At 45.8% G+C, this 16,746-nt stretch overlaps 2 long non-coding RNA genes across 2 annotated transcripts; both read right to left on the bottom strand.

The window, feature by feature from the left end:
• Positions 1-233: 233 nt before the first annotated feature.
• LOC138224692 (uncharacterized) lies at positions 234-1,129 on the bottom strand. The gene is made up of 2 exons (XR_011183129.1): positions 987-1,129; positions 234-901 (listed from the first exon to the last, which is right to left on the bottom strand). It is a non-coding gene; the product is annotated as an uncharacterized lncRNA (long non-coding RNA).
• A 6,140-nt stretch (positions 1,130-7,269) lies between these two features.
• Positions 7,270-8,362, bottom strand: LOC138224878 (uncharacterized). The gene is made up of 2 exons (XR_011183337.1): positions 8,265-8,362; positions 7,270-7,369 (listed from the first exon to the last, which is right to left on the bottom strand). It is a non-coding gene; the product is annotated as an uncharacterized lncRNA (long non-coding RNA).
• Positions 8,363-16,746: the final 8,384 nt, after the last annotated feature.

Genomic DNA, 16,746 nt, shown 5'->3' with positions numbered 1-16,746 from the left:
GTTATTGTTCCTGTTCCAAAAAAGGACACAAGAACCTGCCTTAATGCCTACAGACCCATCGCACTAACGTCAGAACTGGCGCGTCTTCCCAACACGTTCGTGTCAGAGTGAGGTGACCCCTCAAACAACAATTATTTCCTGCCTCATATATGACTACGGCACCTAGCAATGCAACAGGTTCTGTTGATCTTCCAGATCCACCAATGCCCACACAGACCAGCGACAAGCATGTGTATCGTATAAGTGACCTTTTTATTTTCTATCCACTTTCACCATCAGCCAAAGACACAACGAAAACAGCAGCAACAAAAGGTCCTTCCAAGGGTCATAATGAATCCAGAGGGACGGCAGTCTTTTCTGTCAAGTACCGAAGAGTGGCCACTCGAACGATTCTTCTTCGTACCTGTAAAGTCTTTGATGGCCCCAGTGAACGAGAGGCCGGTCCCATTTCCCCAGACTCCGTTCAGGTTCCACTAGAAATCCTCCCGCGAACTGTATTCCATTCCCCTCAGTTTGGAGCGGCTAGCCGGGCCGGTTTCTCGCTCCTTGCCTTCAGGTATTAAAAGTCTCTGTACAGTACCTCTGTTCCGATGCCACTGTCTCCCGTGGTCGTCAATCGGTCCTTGCCTCCGTGAACTCGAGCACCGCAGCTTCCCTTGTGCTGCCTGTGTCGTCTCCCGGGTCTAGTGGGAATCGGGAGCGCGCTCCGTTCCGGCTCAGATGGTTTTATTCCTCCCCTCAGCCCATCTCCCTCAGGGGGTTTTCCACTGTCCCTGTCAGAAAGGGGCTTGCCCAGTATTTTACCAGGAGGAAGCTCGTGTGGCTGAAGAGTGTGAGAGTGCCGAGCTTAGGTGTTATGGGCCCTTATCACTTCTTTGTTCACTCTCCGGGTCGGAGAAACCTGAAAAGAGACAAACGTTGTGAGACCATTTATAAGCTTGGTGACCTCGAATTAAACAGAACAATAGCAACACTGTTCTACAAACCTTTCATTGAAAGGGTTTTCAAACACTGTCCCACTTGCTGGTTCAGTAGCTGGAATTGAATATGCAGCCATTAGTCTGCCTGGCAAAAAACAACCGGTCTCTCCAGTGGTCTGCATACAAGTGAACACACAAACCCCATACTATTAAAACCCCTTTAGGGCACACTCACACCACAACACAATCAACCCGACAGACTCACCAACACTGGACTGCAGAAGTGGCAGGAAACCCTTGAGAACATGAGCAGAGCATGCAAACTCCACACAGACAGCACTCCAGGAAACCAGACACATGAGAACATGTGCAGAGCATGTGCGCCGTCTCTCAGCCTTTCACCTCCACATGCAGATCAGGACGCGACCGGAGACCGGAGACTCCTCACTCCTGCAGGAGGAGGCGCCGACGGACTCGCTCAGCCCAGCGCTTACATTTCCCCGACAGTCCTGTCACACAGCCTGCGACTCACCGCTTCTTCCTTTTCTTCCGCAAAATGTCCACAAACTTCTCCAGCCAGCGCCTTTTAGACTAAAGTTTCGGCTTTGCCAGCTGTCTCCCTCCCGGAGGTCAGATCGCAACAACTTCTGCAGCACCGTTTCCCCAGCAACCACGTTTTATTTAACAAAGTAAAATAAACACAGGAGAAAAGTTTGCAAACATGCAGGCAGGATGAGCGCTGCAGACACATGCTGCTGCCCGGGTCCGTCTTGTGAAATAAACAGAATTTTGCACCCCAGAAAACTGGAGCCACGAGAACATGAGCAGAGCATGCAAACTCCACACAGACAGCACCCCAGGAACTAAATCCAGGCTCCCAGCGCTGCCACCCACTGCGCCGCCGTCTCTCACCTCCACTTGCAGATCATGACGCGACCGGAGACCGGAGACTCCTCACTCCTGCAGTAACACACCCCAGCAGGCGGAGGCGCCGACGGACTCGCTCATGGGGCAGTGAGCCCAGCGGTGTGAGGCTGGTGTCCAGCGCTGATATTTACCGACAGCCTGCGACTCACCGTTTCTTCCTTTTCTTCTGCATAATGTCCACAAAATACTCAGCCAGCGCTTTTTAGACTAACGTTTCTGCTTTGCTCGCTGATTAGATTACAAAAGCCGACTGTTTACCTCCTAGAGGTCAGCTCGCAACAACTTCTGCAGCACCGTTTCCCCGGCAACCACGTTTTATTGACAAAGTAAAATAAACACAGGAGAAAAGTTTGCAAACAAGACGGGAGCTAAGAAACACGAGGACGAGTGGGTTTGCTTTATGTGCCAAGTCGATTAACCAGCGCCGCAGACAAGTGAAATACAAGAAAACATACACACAAGGGAACACATAAGAGAGACAAAGAAATACAAGACACGATAAATACGCTGAAATTGTATTAATATAATTCATTCTAATGTTCAATGAAATCAGCGAAACACATGGGCAGGGAAGCCCAGTGAACTACAGAGACTACATTACCCATAAGCCCTGTGGGCGACACCATTTTGACGTCATCGACTCATACTTTTGTATTTTTTATGAGACCAAAAACTACAAGAAAACGTAACGTAGCAGTCGTATTGTCAGGGTACATGCAATAATACATGTACATTTTATGGAAAAAAAGATTCAACAAGGTAAATGCAGATAAGGCCCGTCCATGCTTCAACGTTCTTACAACACAGAAACAGACACATTTCAGAAAGACATTCTGAAATAAAATGTCTTTACATCCGTCTTAAACTGTTCAAACACGGTCTCCTCTCACACCATTCCCTTAATAATTATGTTGCGCAAGTATAATAATGTTTTAAAATACAAACGATATTTTCATCTTCCTTTTCAATGGGATTAAAACGTAACAAATGTATTTCTTTCCGATTTCAAGTCTTTCCGATAGCGCTTTGAGACTCAGCTCCGTGTATCTCTGTCGCCACCCAGTGGACATTTCTCGGAAGTGTCACCGCCCGCCGGAATTCGGAAAAGTCCCGGGACTGAAGCTGTGTGACTGGACAAGAGCCTGTCTCCCGCCTCCTGCTGAAATCTCAGCGCCGATTGGACAAAAGCTGCTCACAGTCCGGATCCAGTGGAAGGCCGATCCACTCCGGGTTTTCCGTAGCCGGCAGTCCGGATCCAGTGGGAGGCCGATCCACTCCGGGTTTTCCGTAGCCGGCAGTCCGGATCCAGTGGAAGGCCGATCCACTCCGGGTTTTCCGTAGCCGGCAGTCCGGATCCAGTGGAAGGCCGATCCACTCCGGGTTTTCCGTAGCCGGCAGTCCGGATCCAGTGGAAGGCCGATCCACTCCGGGTTTTCCGTAGCCGGCAGTCCGGATCCAGTGGAACGGCCGATCCACTCCGGGTTTTTCGTAGCCGGAAGTCCGGGTCCGGTGGAAAGGCCGATCCACTCCGGGTTTTTCGTAGCCGGAAGTCCGGGTCCGGTGCAAAGGCTGATCCACTCCGGGTTTTCCGTAGCCGGAAGTCCGGATCCTTTACGATGCACGCAAGAGTACGTTACAGATCACCGGAGTACATTATACAGTCAAATAAAGATAAGGTACGCACAGCTTTCATGTTGTGATACTTAGGCATGGTTTGGAGACGTTCCCTCGTGTGTATTTTGAATTATTCAAATGCGTGTCGCTTTAATTTGGAAGCGCATCATTTCAGTGCATGAGCTTACCTGTTATATTGGGCGAGATTTCACACGGATAATCAAACAAGAACGAGTTTGCCCTGGAATCCAGTCCACTGCCCAACCTGAAAGTCAGAGCATGAGAACGGACGGATTGTATGGCGATTGTGGAGTTGCTCGACCACATCAAGTAGGCGAGAAGTACAATCTGCTACTACGACATACGGTCTAATTATTCAATTTTCGATTATTTCTCATCTTTAGGCTATTTCTACATCTAATAACGAGCGAGTATAATGATTAAGCCAATGATACATTATATTTTAGATTCGGTTCAGCAGTATTGAGCAGTAAAATAACATCAATTTGTCTACAGGAAATGTCAGAATTAGAAGCCTTCTTTACACCATTTTGCCGATCTGTTCAGAGTGTTTTAACAACAGAACAAAACAAAAACAAACGTAAGGTTTCTGGGCTGCTTTGAGATAGACAATTATCATCTATATTACTTTTAAATCTATGCACACTGTGTATCTTTACCGGGTCGATTCAATGTACAATTTTGTACTGACGCCTTAACCTTATTATTCATACAAAATCTGTTTGACAATAGTCATGTTTGATTCCACTCACTTTCCCCAAAGAGGTGCTCCAAAATAGTTTGACAAGATATTGTGAGATTGCGAGAGGGATCTGAAGTATTTATTAGTACACGTATAACTACATTGTTTTCCTTGTAGTCTAATAAAGGTTGTAAATTCTTCCATAGGTTCTGATGGGCTACTGTTAGTTTCTTAAAAGCATCAATACCTAGTTCCTGAATGATTAAATTAGGGAAACATACATCACCTACTTTGCTTAATTTTGTAAATAATACTGTCGGTATCGGTATTAGATGCTCTAAACCCTGTAGCATTTAGGCCTCCTTCTGCCCGTGTTTGACAAATAGCAACCATGAATAAAGTTTTTTTTTTTATTTTACTAAGGTAGAGAACATCAAATCACAAAATCACCTTTTTGAAAATCTTAATACCAAGATATTTAATCACATCTTTTACATGTATATTACGTACGGAGCAGACACTTTCCAACAGCCACCAGTTCACTTTTCTGATATGTAAAGAAAGACCAGAAACAGAGGAAATGACTTGTAAACGCATTTAATTGCTTTGTCCACCTCTGTGTGCTTTCTCAGAGAGAGAGAGTTGTATCCTCAGCCAATTGGGAACACCTGTCATCTCTTTATCCTGTACTTGAATACCCTGAAACTATTTGTTATAGGGGTGTAAGCAGTGGGAAGAGGAGTGGGCTCGTGTCGAATTGCCTTACCCGTTCCCAATCTGCAGGAGGTCCCACGACGGCAGGTAGCTGCTCCAGTCGCTGGAGCTCAGTTCGCTGTCGAGGGAGGACGAGGGCTCTGGCTCGGGGGAATCACGGCTCCACAGCTCCTACCTGTTGCAGAGTGTTTCTGCCCTCCCGATGGCCTCTGTGTTTTAGAAGGATCTGTCTCTTTTCGCTTGCTTACACCACAGGTTTCATCGACGATAGTGTGCATCCTGAAGCAGTGAGTTATCGGTCTTATTTCTACTGAGAAACAGTTCAAGCACTCACAAAACAATAACCAGGAGACGGTGTATGAAAAAGAATTGTAAGACTTGCAGAGTAGATTTGAATAGACAGTGGACGTCACACTGCATGCTTGAATATCAGAGATTCAATTCATTCTTTCCTGTAGGTTAACTTCCTGTTTGACATTGTTCCGCTGTCACTTCTTCACAAACTCATAACTCGCCGTGTTCAATTTTGTGTTGAGTTACAGGAACCTCAGCATCAGATGAAATCCTCTTCAGCGCCCCAGGGAGACTGGGGGACTTGCCAGATTTTCAGCTTTATCACTGGGTCCTTTGGCTCAGGGCTGTTGAGCAAAGTGCTCCCCTCTGCTGGAGAGCCACAGGGGCACTACAGAGCGGCCTCGTGTTCCCTGCTCCTGCCCGTGCCTGTGGACGGCCAGTGTGACCGCGCGCGAGACAAAGTAGTGCATTCGTGGTGTAAATACAGAATGTTCAATAGCTGACTGAGGAAAGTTACAGAGACGGGAGTATACGTTCTGAAATAATGTGAACCACTGTTACTACACACAGACTACTTAAAAATCATGTGGCTTTTTAAGGTCGTTTTGTCTGCCTAAAGTACGTTAGATTTGTCACAGCAAAGAGTTTGAATACTTACAGAATGCAGCAGCTAGAATTGTTACTTGGAGCAGAAAGAATGACCACATAACCCCCATACTTCTCTCTCTTCATTGGCTTCCTCTCGGGTACAGGGCGGACTTCAAACTCCTTCTACTTACTTACAAGGCTCTCAGAGGTCAGGCACCTGTCCTGCCTCGCAGGGATACTGCAGAGGAGAAATACTGTCTGTCATGGGCTGGGCACCATGTGAGTTGAATGCTGCATCAGTGCCATGGATCCAAGAGGGGCATCATGGATACAGCTGTCGTTTAGGAGGATTCTGCTTGTCTGCAGAGACCTGCATGGGGTACTGACATACAGATAACGTGATGGATGGATGGATTAATACCCGCATTCATTTCTTTCTTTTTTTTTAATGATATAATGTTAGCATGCCCAAAGGGGTTGGGCAGCCAGTTGACCTTGGACCCCTAGAGGATTTTATTCTCCTTACTGAGTCTTTGGTTCCTTTCCTCCATTGTCTTCAGTTCTGTATTCACAAAATGTATATTTACCTGCATTGTTAAGCGCCTTGGGGCAACCTTGTTGTGAAAGGTGCTATATGAAAATAAATTGAATTGAATGGAATGACAGAGTCACGGCTTTTCCAGTTTCCTCTCCTATTATCTTCTTTATCTGCACTCTAAAACACAGTGAAACCTTGAACCTTTCAACTGGACCACTGCCGTTCTACATCACAATGACTAACTAGGACGGAGACTTGAATGGGATGAAAAAGGAAAAGGCATTATTTGCAGGAAGAAATTAAACTGTTCCACCTGATCACTTGCTAAACAAAGTGATTCACTGGAGTGGAGGCGGTGAAAGCTTTGTGAATCAACTTACAAAAGGAAACATGTAAGAAACGTGGCTCCCATATTTAACCCTTGAAAAATCTATGAGTGTTATGTGGAGGTGAAAGTATTGTTCAATTATTCTAATAAAGCTCACTCAACTAAGACCCAGAAAAGTACCAGAGTATTCTCACCTAAGAGGAAATACTAACAAGTAGGATGTTCAAATGAAAAGCATTAAAAACTGAATGATCTTCAGTAGCTGAAATGATTATTGAGCTCTGGGTCACAGTGCTCCTGAAAAAAAATCAAATTTCAGCAGACACCCAAGGACAGCAGGTGAGCACCATGCTGAGCCAGTGTATAAGTGTATGAATCACAGTTTCAAGGAGCTTTTTTCAGTTTCGTTCCACTGATCGGCCAACACGGAGGGAACTTCAGTCTTACTCGCCCTATTGCATTAAGAAACTGTACAACATTCTCCACTAAGAACTTGCGACCTCACCTAACGAAAAGCAATTTGCGTAGCAGGGAAAGACTGGACTCCCACTGGGGATTTTTGTTTTTCATCCCGATGGTGATGTGCACTATATAGAACGTTGCTGGACCCTCCTCGGGAAGCGTGCAGAGATCACATTAGATGTGTTGCTCAAGCTCTTTATTGTCACGTACAGTAAACCCAGCAGTGTGGTCAGTGCGGGATGTGTTCTGTCCTGACGGCAGGGTCAGCAGCCAGAGGAGACCTGAAACACAAGACGGAGAGGTAAGACATTGATTCCGACAGAGACAGCTTTCACACCGGATTACTGACAAGAGGAGCAATAAGAGAAGAGTTGTAAAGACACGCCGAAGAGAATATTCTCATCTAAGAGGAAATATTAACAAGTAGGATGTTCAAATGAAAAGCATTAAAAACTGCATGATCTTCAGTAGTGAAATGATTACTGAGCTCTGGGTCACGGACAGCAGGGGAGTGAATGAGTTGTTTATTTTGTTTTCTGTGAATTATGTAGAATTCACAACGTGTTCCAATTGTACAGGAAAACCATTGAGAGCAGATTCATTTCTTCTGCACCAGAATGAATGATTTCCATCTTCACTCTAGGGTACTGTACTTTACAGCACTGTATTGTATTCTGCATATATGTCTGTTATGTACACATTTTCTTTCTCACTTTGTCTCTCTGTCCATTTGTATCAGTTTGTTGGAGAGCACCATCACACCAGCATCACAACATTTATTCTACTGCCTTATTAAGCAAATGTCTCTACTAAATTCTTTTTATATATAAAACATTTTTTGACATGATATACACAAATGGCTAATTATACTTTCTGATTATATTTCCATCTTAGAAATGAAGCATTTCTCTCCTGCAGTTTGAGGTTGTTAAATAGAAAACTGGATCACTCCAGGGCCGAATCTTCTCCCTCTCTTACACTCTCTTACATTCGTTCACGAATGATCACAAGAGCAAACACACAGACTGGCTTCTCACAAAGTGTTTCGATGACACAGTCCCGGACAGCTTACTAAAGGACCCAGAAAATCACCACGGGCCAGTCTGAACAGTTTCACGGAATAGTCTGTTGACTTCTCTTTGATGTTTCATGTTACAAGAGCAAAACAATACTCACTGATTTGAGGATAATTGCGCCATCCCTCCAGCCTACTGAAATGAACCGTCAGACTGCAGAAGCTGTCAGTGACTACAGGTCCTTGGGCCTGGTCAGAGAAACCTGAGATGAGACAAACGTTGTGAGACCATTTATAAGCTTGTGACCTCAAATTAAACGGAAGTCAGACATTTTCAAAGGGGGCAACACTGCGGCACAGTGGTTAGCATCGCTGCCTCATAGCACCGGGGCCCTGGGTTTGATTCCAGGGGTGCTGTCTGTGTGGAGTCTGCATGTTTGTTCGCGCTGCAGGGGACACCTCACCCCCACAGACACAAACTCACACCACAACACAATCAACCCGCCAGTATCAGTTTGTGTTCAGTGCTGGGGAGGTGCCTTGTCCTTGCAGAACAAAAACAAGGTGATCAGGACTGACGGCAAGATTCAGGTATTCAAGTACCCAGTAAATCCAGGGCTCAAATGGGGGAACTGTTTCACGAGCTACACAACATCCTCACACACGATGACAGAGCCTTGGAAAGCCGTGTGGAGAGTGAGGTGCTCGTACCCAGCCGGAGTTAAAAGACCACGCATTGAGCAGAGCAACTGAGCAAAAGCACACTATCGATCTACCCAACCCAGAAGACATCTCTGTGATACAGAGGCTAAGGCAACATGTGAGTAAAGGATTTTGAATCAGCAATTGTGCTGATGAGCCAGTCAGCAATTTTTCAGAAACAGCAAACATGTCGTCAGCCTCCAGGAGCTGCAGAAGATTGTGAGATATAAAGGAGTGAAACCAGGGCAGGAGAAACTGATTCCTCGTGTAGGAAGCTGAGGAAAAAGATGCACACCCTGCAGACTGAAAGGAAGACAGCACAAACTATCAGTAATGTCAGCCTAGAAGAAAGTGTAGTGCAGTGTGTTGCAACTAAGTTTTTGTTCAATATTTGTTTTGTCTGAAAGAGACTGTTTTGATCAGATACATGCAATACTATTTCTTTCTCATTCTCTGTCTTTGTATGTCATATTTGGATCACACCATAAAGTTCATAACCCAGCCAGTTGCTTTGGCTCTGAAAGCATCCCTCAGCAGGGACAGCCCTGATCCCCAAACACAGGGCTGCCCTTCCCACTGCCCGTCTGCTCTCTGCCCAGTGGAAGTAGCGTTTCCGCCCCACAGCTGTGTGAGAGAAGATGACCTGAGAGCACTAACCCACCTCTGGAGAGGGAAGAGTCTCAGCTGGAAGGGAGGAGGAGCTGCCGGGCTGCCGCAGACAAGGCGCCGCTGAAATGATAGAGAAATCTTTTAGAATCAAACGTCACCTGGCTCAGTGTTTAAGCTGTAGTACATGATCACATTAGATTATTAAAACATGCAGACTGCCATTTCCATTCTGTACAAACAAAGGGTTTTCCATTGTAGAAAACACCACTGCAAATCCAAAGCGGAGTGCACTGGGACTGCAGTCCAGAGAAACCCATCATGTTACAAGAACTGGAGGCCATTTCACACCAAAACTGTACAATAGGATTCTTTCTGCACACCCAGTACTTGGGGCTGTGTCAGAGGCTCCTCACCGTTCTGTGATGATTTTAGACGTTGAATCGGGCAGGAGGCAGGCGCTCTTCGGGAGCTCTGGTCGCGTGCTATAACTCGGACCACACGATGGCACAATTGCTTCCTACATACAAACAGAAACTTCAAACAACAAAACCCAACAAGAAATCTGTGCACACTTGGACTCCTGCTGCAGCTGAGGAGCTGTCACGCACACACCTCCTGTGTGGGTAGTGTTGGCCGTAGGACGTGTTGTTCACAGAGAGAAAAAATACACCATAGCAAGTCAGCACTCAAACAAACCAAAAGGCCAGTTTTATTGAAGTTGACGCAGCTGGCCACACAAACACTCACTGGGTCTCTTCACCAGGTATCCACACAGACAGCACCCCAGGAAACCAGACCCATGAGAACAGGGGCAGAGCATGCAGACTCCACACAGACAGCACCCCATGAACAGGACCCATGAGAACAGGGGCAGAGCATGCAGACTCCACACAGACAGCACCCCAGGAAACTGAACCCATGAGAACGGGGCAGAGCATGGAGACTCCACACAGACAGCACCCCAGGACACCAGACCCATGAGAACAGGGGCAGAGCATGCAGACTCCACACAGACAGCACCCCAGGACACCAGACCCATGAGAACAGGGGCAGAGCATGCAGACTCCACACAGACAGTACCCCAGGAAACCGAACCCATGAGAACAGGGGAAGAGCATGCAGACTCCACACAGACAGCACCCCAGGAAACCAGACCCATGAGAACAGGGGCAGAGCATGCAGACTCCACACAGACAGCACCCCAGGACACCAGACCCATGAGAACAGGGGCAGAGCATGCAGACTTCACACAGACAGCACCCCAGGAAACCAGACCCATGAGAACAGGGGCAGAGCATGCAGACTCCACACAGACAGCACCCCAGGAACAGGACCCATGAGAACAGGGGCAGAGCATGCAGACTCCACACAGACAGCACCCCAGGAACCAGACCCATGAGAACAGGGGCAGAGTATGCAGACTCCATACAGACAGCACCCCAGGAAACCAGACCCATGAGAACAGGAGCAGAGCATGCAGACTCCACACACACAGCACCCCAGGACACCAGACCCATGAGAACAGGGGCAGAGCATGCAGACTCCACACAGACAGCAGCCCAGGTAACACACCCCAGCAGGAGGAGGCGCCGACGGACTCGCTCATGGTGCAGTGAGCCCAGCGGTGTGAGGCTGGTGTCCAGCGCTGATGTGTCCCTGATAGTCCTGTCCCACAGCCTGCGAGTCACCGTTTCTTCCACAAAATACTCCAGCCAGCGCTTTTTAGACTAAAGTTTCTTAAGTTTCTGTTTTTCTCGCAGATTAGATTAAAAAAGCCGCCTGTTGACCTGCTGGAGGTCAGACCCGCTCCGGCAAACACTACTGCAGCTCCGTTGCCCCGGCAACCACGTTTTATTTAACAAAGTAAAATAAACACCGGAGAAAAGTTTGCAAACAAGACAAGAGAGCTCAGAAACCCACAGACACGACGGCAGTGGGTTTTGTTTCTGTGTCGAGTTGATAAACCAGGCAGGACGAGCGCTGCAAACACACTAGAGTACACATAACACAATCAGGGGTACACAAGACTCCTGCTTTTTACACAAACAGGTTCAACAGGCCTATAAAGAGCAGGTCGGCACAGCTGTCATGATGATGTCTCATTTACAAAGAGTCTAAAGATTTGCTCGTCTCTTCCCAGAACAGCTTCACTCCGGAGAGCAAGGAACAGCTCCTGCCGAGTCCGTCTTGTAAGACAGACATAGAAATCCGCGACACGGTAAATACACTGACATTGTATAATTAATTCTGATGCTCAATCAAATCTGCGGAACACGTGCGGAGCGCAGTCCAGAGCACTATGGAGACTACATTTCCCACAAGCCCTGTGGCGACTTCCTTTTGACGTAATCGATTCGCGTCTTTTTATTTTTAATTATAACAACAATACATGCCATAAAAACAAGAATACATATAACACAGAGTATAGCCAGGGGTACATACGATAATACATGTACATGTTATGGAAAAAGATTAAACAAGTAATCTTGTTTAATAGTAAACAAAAGCAGATGAGGTCCGTACATGTTTCAAATTGTCTGTACAGACGCATTTACATCCGTTTTAAAGTGTTTAAACATGGGTCTCCTCTCACAGCATTTCGTTAATTATTATGAAGTATCATATTTTTTTAAATACAAACGATATTTTCATATTACTTTCAATAGGTTTAAAATGTAGTATTATTTAACTTCTTTAAAAGTAATGTCAATATTAGTTTCCTTCTTTACGTTATCTTTCAGAGTTGCTGTCACAAACGTCACAGTTATCATCTGTATTGATTTTCAATCTTTGCACAACGAGGATCTGTACGGAGGCGCTATTGGACTCGCCGCCATAGACTCGTGTATCTCTGTCGCCGCCCAGTGGACATTTCTCGAAAGTGCAGTTCTTTTTAACTTTTTATGGTAGCAATAAGAATAGATACAATACAAACAAGAGTATATTTATAGCACATCAATAATACCATCAGGGGTACATAGTATAATATATTTACACTTCTGAAAAAAAGATTAAACCAGGTTAATAAAGATAAGGGCTGATATAGTCTGTAAATACACTTTTACATCTATTTAAAATGTTCTAACGAAGCTGCCTGAGGAAAGAACTTACTGTTTTGATTACATGAATCAGAGATTGTGACTCTGCCTTTAGCTTCCCATTCCTTCCAAACAATTTCAATTTCACACCTCTGGTTGTGCCAGAGGGTCCTCAGTGGAAGAGATACCAGGGTCCCCAGCACTGCTGTCACCTCTTCTGTACTCCTCCTATGCTAACAGCTGTGTATCTACTGCTGACTCCGTGAAAGGAATCAAGACTCCAGATGATCCCACCCAAATAAAAAAAAAATTCTGGAGTGGAAGGAGGTCTCTGCTTTAGTCGGCTGGTGCCGTGAAAACAACCTCTAACTCTATATAACTCCAACTGCCTGTGTCTCAGGAAGCCCTGGTCCGTTTGTAATGGAAAACCATTGAGAGCACTAGAATGACTGATTTCCATCTTCACTCTAGGTCACTGTGCTGAACAGCACATTACTGTATTCTGCATATGATATATCTGTTATTTACACCTTTTCTTTCTCACTTTGTCTCTCTGTCCGTTTGGATCAGGTATTTGGAGAGCACCACCACACCAGCCAAACTACCCAAATAGTTGCTTAGGCACTCAAGTGGACTTGATCAAATTAAACTTTCCAACCTAAACAGGAAAATGACAGTTTAAATGGATTCTGCTGCCTTATTAATCATATTTCTCTTCTAAATTCTTTAAAAATAAAAACAAATATTTCTGACATGATACACACAAATAGCTATTTTTATACTTTCTGGTTATATTTCAATCTTATAAATGAAGCATTTCTTTCCTGCGGTTTGAGGTTGTTAAAGAGAAAGACCCCATACTATCACAACCCCCTTTACAGGCTGGTGAAAGAGGTGAAATGAGGTAGCGGAGGTGTAATTGAGTCGGACAGCAAACTGTCACCTGCTGCTTGCCAGGACAGGAATCTTACAAAGGTCCACTCCTCCCAGGAGGGTCACAGTAACAATGATGATGAGTAACACGAATGATTACAGTTCAGGGCCCCAGCACTGCCACCCACTAAAATAAACATGACACACAAGAGAACCCACAAGACAGTCATGGAAATCCATGACACGATAAACACGCTGAAATGGTACAATATAATTAATTCTGATGTTCAATCAAATCACCGAAACACGTGGGCAGTGCGGGCCAGAGAACTACAGAAACTACATTACCCATACGCCCTGTGGGCGACTTCCTTCTGACGTCATCGACTCGCGCCTTTTGAATGTTATTTTAATTTTGGGTTTATTGTATTTTTTTTGTATTTTGTATCCATGTACAATACATTCATTCATTCATTCATTACTCTTGTTTGCAATGCAATGTATTCTTTGCATTCTTTGCTGTTGAAAATGCTTAAATATATTTAAAATTAAAATAACGTATTAATACGAACATTACTAACGGTATTTTAATTAAACAAACTTTCGGTGAAATTTTGCTGAATGACCACCAAGCGGCGCCATTGGCACATTATTGTAAGAATAATCATTTCTAAGAAATTTTCCAGTTTAATTCCACGGACCGGCCATCAGAGGGGCACTTTACTCGTCCTGCTGCTTCTGTTGAATTAATAATTGCTTAAATTATTGTCTGGTTAAATTGTCTGGTGGTAAGTATTTGTAATATAGGATTGCTCATGTCTGATCTGGAACACGAGATGGAAGTTTAACATGTGTGATTCACTGAGGTGGAGGGGTGGGAAATGACTGAAAGAAGTCTTGCCATGCTGTATTATTAATAGTAGTAGCAGTATTGTCATATTAACACGAATCCTCAGACTCACTAACATCTCCAATAGAACGACAAGCTCACACATCAAATATTAGAGGACCCTTCCTTTATACCTAAAAGCTTTCAGTTGTTGGACAATGAAAAGAGTGCTTGCAGGAATCTAATTACTGTTGTTATAAACTCATTACAAGCTAATTGTCTCATTTCTTTTTTTTTCTTTCTTCTCTTTTCAGCAGCAAATAAACCCATTACTTGATCCCTTACATTTCAAAACGCTCTGTATCAAACCAACAAATCGTTCATAAATTTAAACCATGTTTTTGAGAAACTAGCCTTAAAATCAAAATTACTACATTCATATGAAACACACTCAGAAACAATATCAAATGGTTTGATACAGAGTGCAGAAACAACTGAAGAGAACTACCAGAACTAAAACAACACCACACCACTCTGAGCTGCGCCTCAGATACTGTGAGATGGTTAGACACTACATGCACACCCTAAAGAAGATAGGCACATACACAAACAGACAACTCTCAGACCACAAAAGGCCTGTAGCCAAGACACAGTCAACAACGCTTGACCCAACTGGAGCTCAGACCTGCAGCAAAGCCTGCTCAAACTCCTCAACCTCGTCCTGACGGCCGGCTGTTTCCCTGAGGCCTGGAATCAAGGACTGATCACGCCCGTCTGTAAGAATGGAGACAGACTCGACCCCAACAGGTACCGGGGCTTCAGTCTTGAATATCTGATAACCGGCCCTCCTTACTGAGCACAATGTCCTGCATTAGAGTCAGACTGGCTTCCTACCAAACCGCCACACATCCCATCACATTCACACCTGGGCTCTGATGGCCCATCTGGACCCAGAACAGCAGAGCCTGGCACTGCTGGAGCAGCACTGTCAGACCCAGGCACTGCCAGCCCATCTGGACCCAGAACAGCAGAGCCTGGCACTACTGGAGCAGCACTGTCAGACCTGGTCACTGCCAGCCCATCTGGACCCAGAACAGCAGAGCCTGGCACTGCTGGAGCAGGACTGTCACATCTGGGCACTGCCAGCCAAACTGGACCCAGAACAGCAGAGCCTGGCACTGCTGGGGCAGTACTATCACACCTGGGCACTGCCAGCCCATCTGGACCCAGAACAGCAGAGCCTGGCACTGCTGGAGCAGGACTGTCAGACCTGGGCACTGCCAGTCAATCTGGACCCAGAACAGCAGAGCCTGGCACTGCCAGCCCATCTGGACCCAGAACAGCAGAGCCTGGCACTGCTGGAGCAGGACTGTCACACCTGGGCACTGCCAGTCAATCTGGACAAGACCAGAGTTATGGTTTTCCAGGAGAAAGCCAGACCTCAGGGAAACGGGTACAAAATTCACACTGAACAACAACACATTGGAGCACACATCCAGCTACACATATCTCGGTCTCACCATCAGCTCTTCTGGGAGCTTTGACCTGGCAGTGAAGGCACTGAGGGAGAAGGCACTCAGGGCTTTCTACGCAATAAGAAGGAGGCTCTTCAATGTCAACCCACCAACAAGAATTTGGCTCCAAATATCTGAAAGTGTAATCCAACCCATTGCCCTATACGGCAGTGAAGTGTGGGGTCCCCTCACAGACCAGGAGTACACTCTGTAGAAACTTTAATCAATCTGTAGAAACATCCGCCTTGCGCAGAGAAAAACAGCCAACAGCGAGTGCAGGGCTGAATTAGGCCAGTACCCACTATTGATAAACATACAGAACAGAGTAATCTAACACTTGTTACACCTGAGAAACAGAGGCCACAATTCATACCACCACTAGGCCCTGCTGATCCCAGAGTACAGCTGGTCTTGACACCAGTCAGTCTCAGGACAGCACAGCTACAGCAACACCAATCACAATCATCCAAATGCGGAGGGGACTGCAGTCCAGAGAAACCCAGCATTTGACAAGGACTGGAGGCCATTTCGCACCACAACTGTAGAACAGGATTCTTTCTGCACACCCAGTACTGGGGGCTGTGTCGGAGGCTCCTCACCAGAAGAGACTTGCATTCCTGTTGGCTCCTCTCGTTCTGTGATGATTTTAGACGTCGAATCGGGCAGGAGGCAGGCGCTCTTCGGGAGCTCTCGTCCCGTGCTATAACTCGGACCACGTATTGGCACAATTGCTTCCTACATCGAAACAGAAACTTCAAACAACAAACCCCAACAAGAAATCTGTGCACACTTGGACTCCTGCTGCAGCTGAGGAGCTGTCACGCACACACCTCCTGTGTGGGTAGTGTTGGCCGTAGGACGTGTTGTTCACAGAGAGAAAAAATACACCATAGCAAGTCAGCACTCAAACAAACCAAAAGGCCAGTTTTATTGAAGTTGACGCAGCTGGCCACACAAACACTCACTGCGTCTCTTCACCAGGTATCAGAAACAAAATAAAGGAACAATCTTTTTATCATATCCACTCGCACCTTGCTCTCATTTCCAGACTCCTAACTTACCACTCCCAACAAACCCC

This window comes from Lepisosteus oculatus, chromosome 23 (assembly GCF_040954835.1).
Source record: "Lepisosteus oculatus isolate fLepOcu1 chromosome 23, fLepOcu1.hap2, whole genome shotgun sequence".
Classification (NCBI taxonomy): Eukaryota; Metazoa; Chordata; class Actinopteri; order Semionotiformes; family Lepisosteidae; genus Lepisosteus; species Lepisosteus oculatus.
Note: the sequence above shows the minus strand (reverse complement) of the source record. Positions and strands in the feature narration are given on the sequence as shown.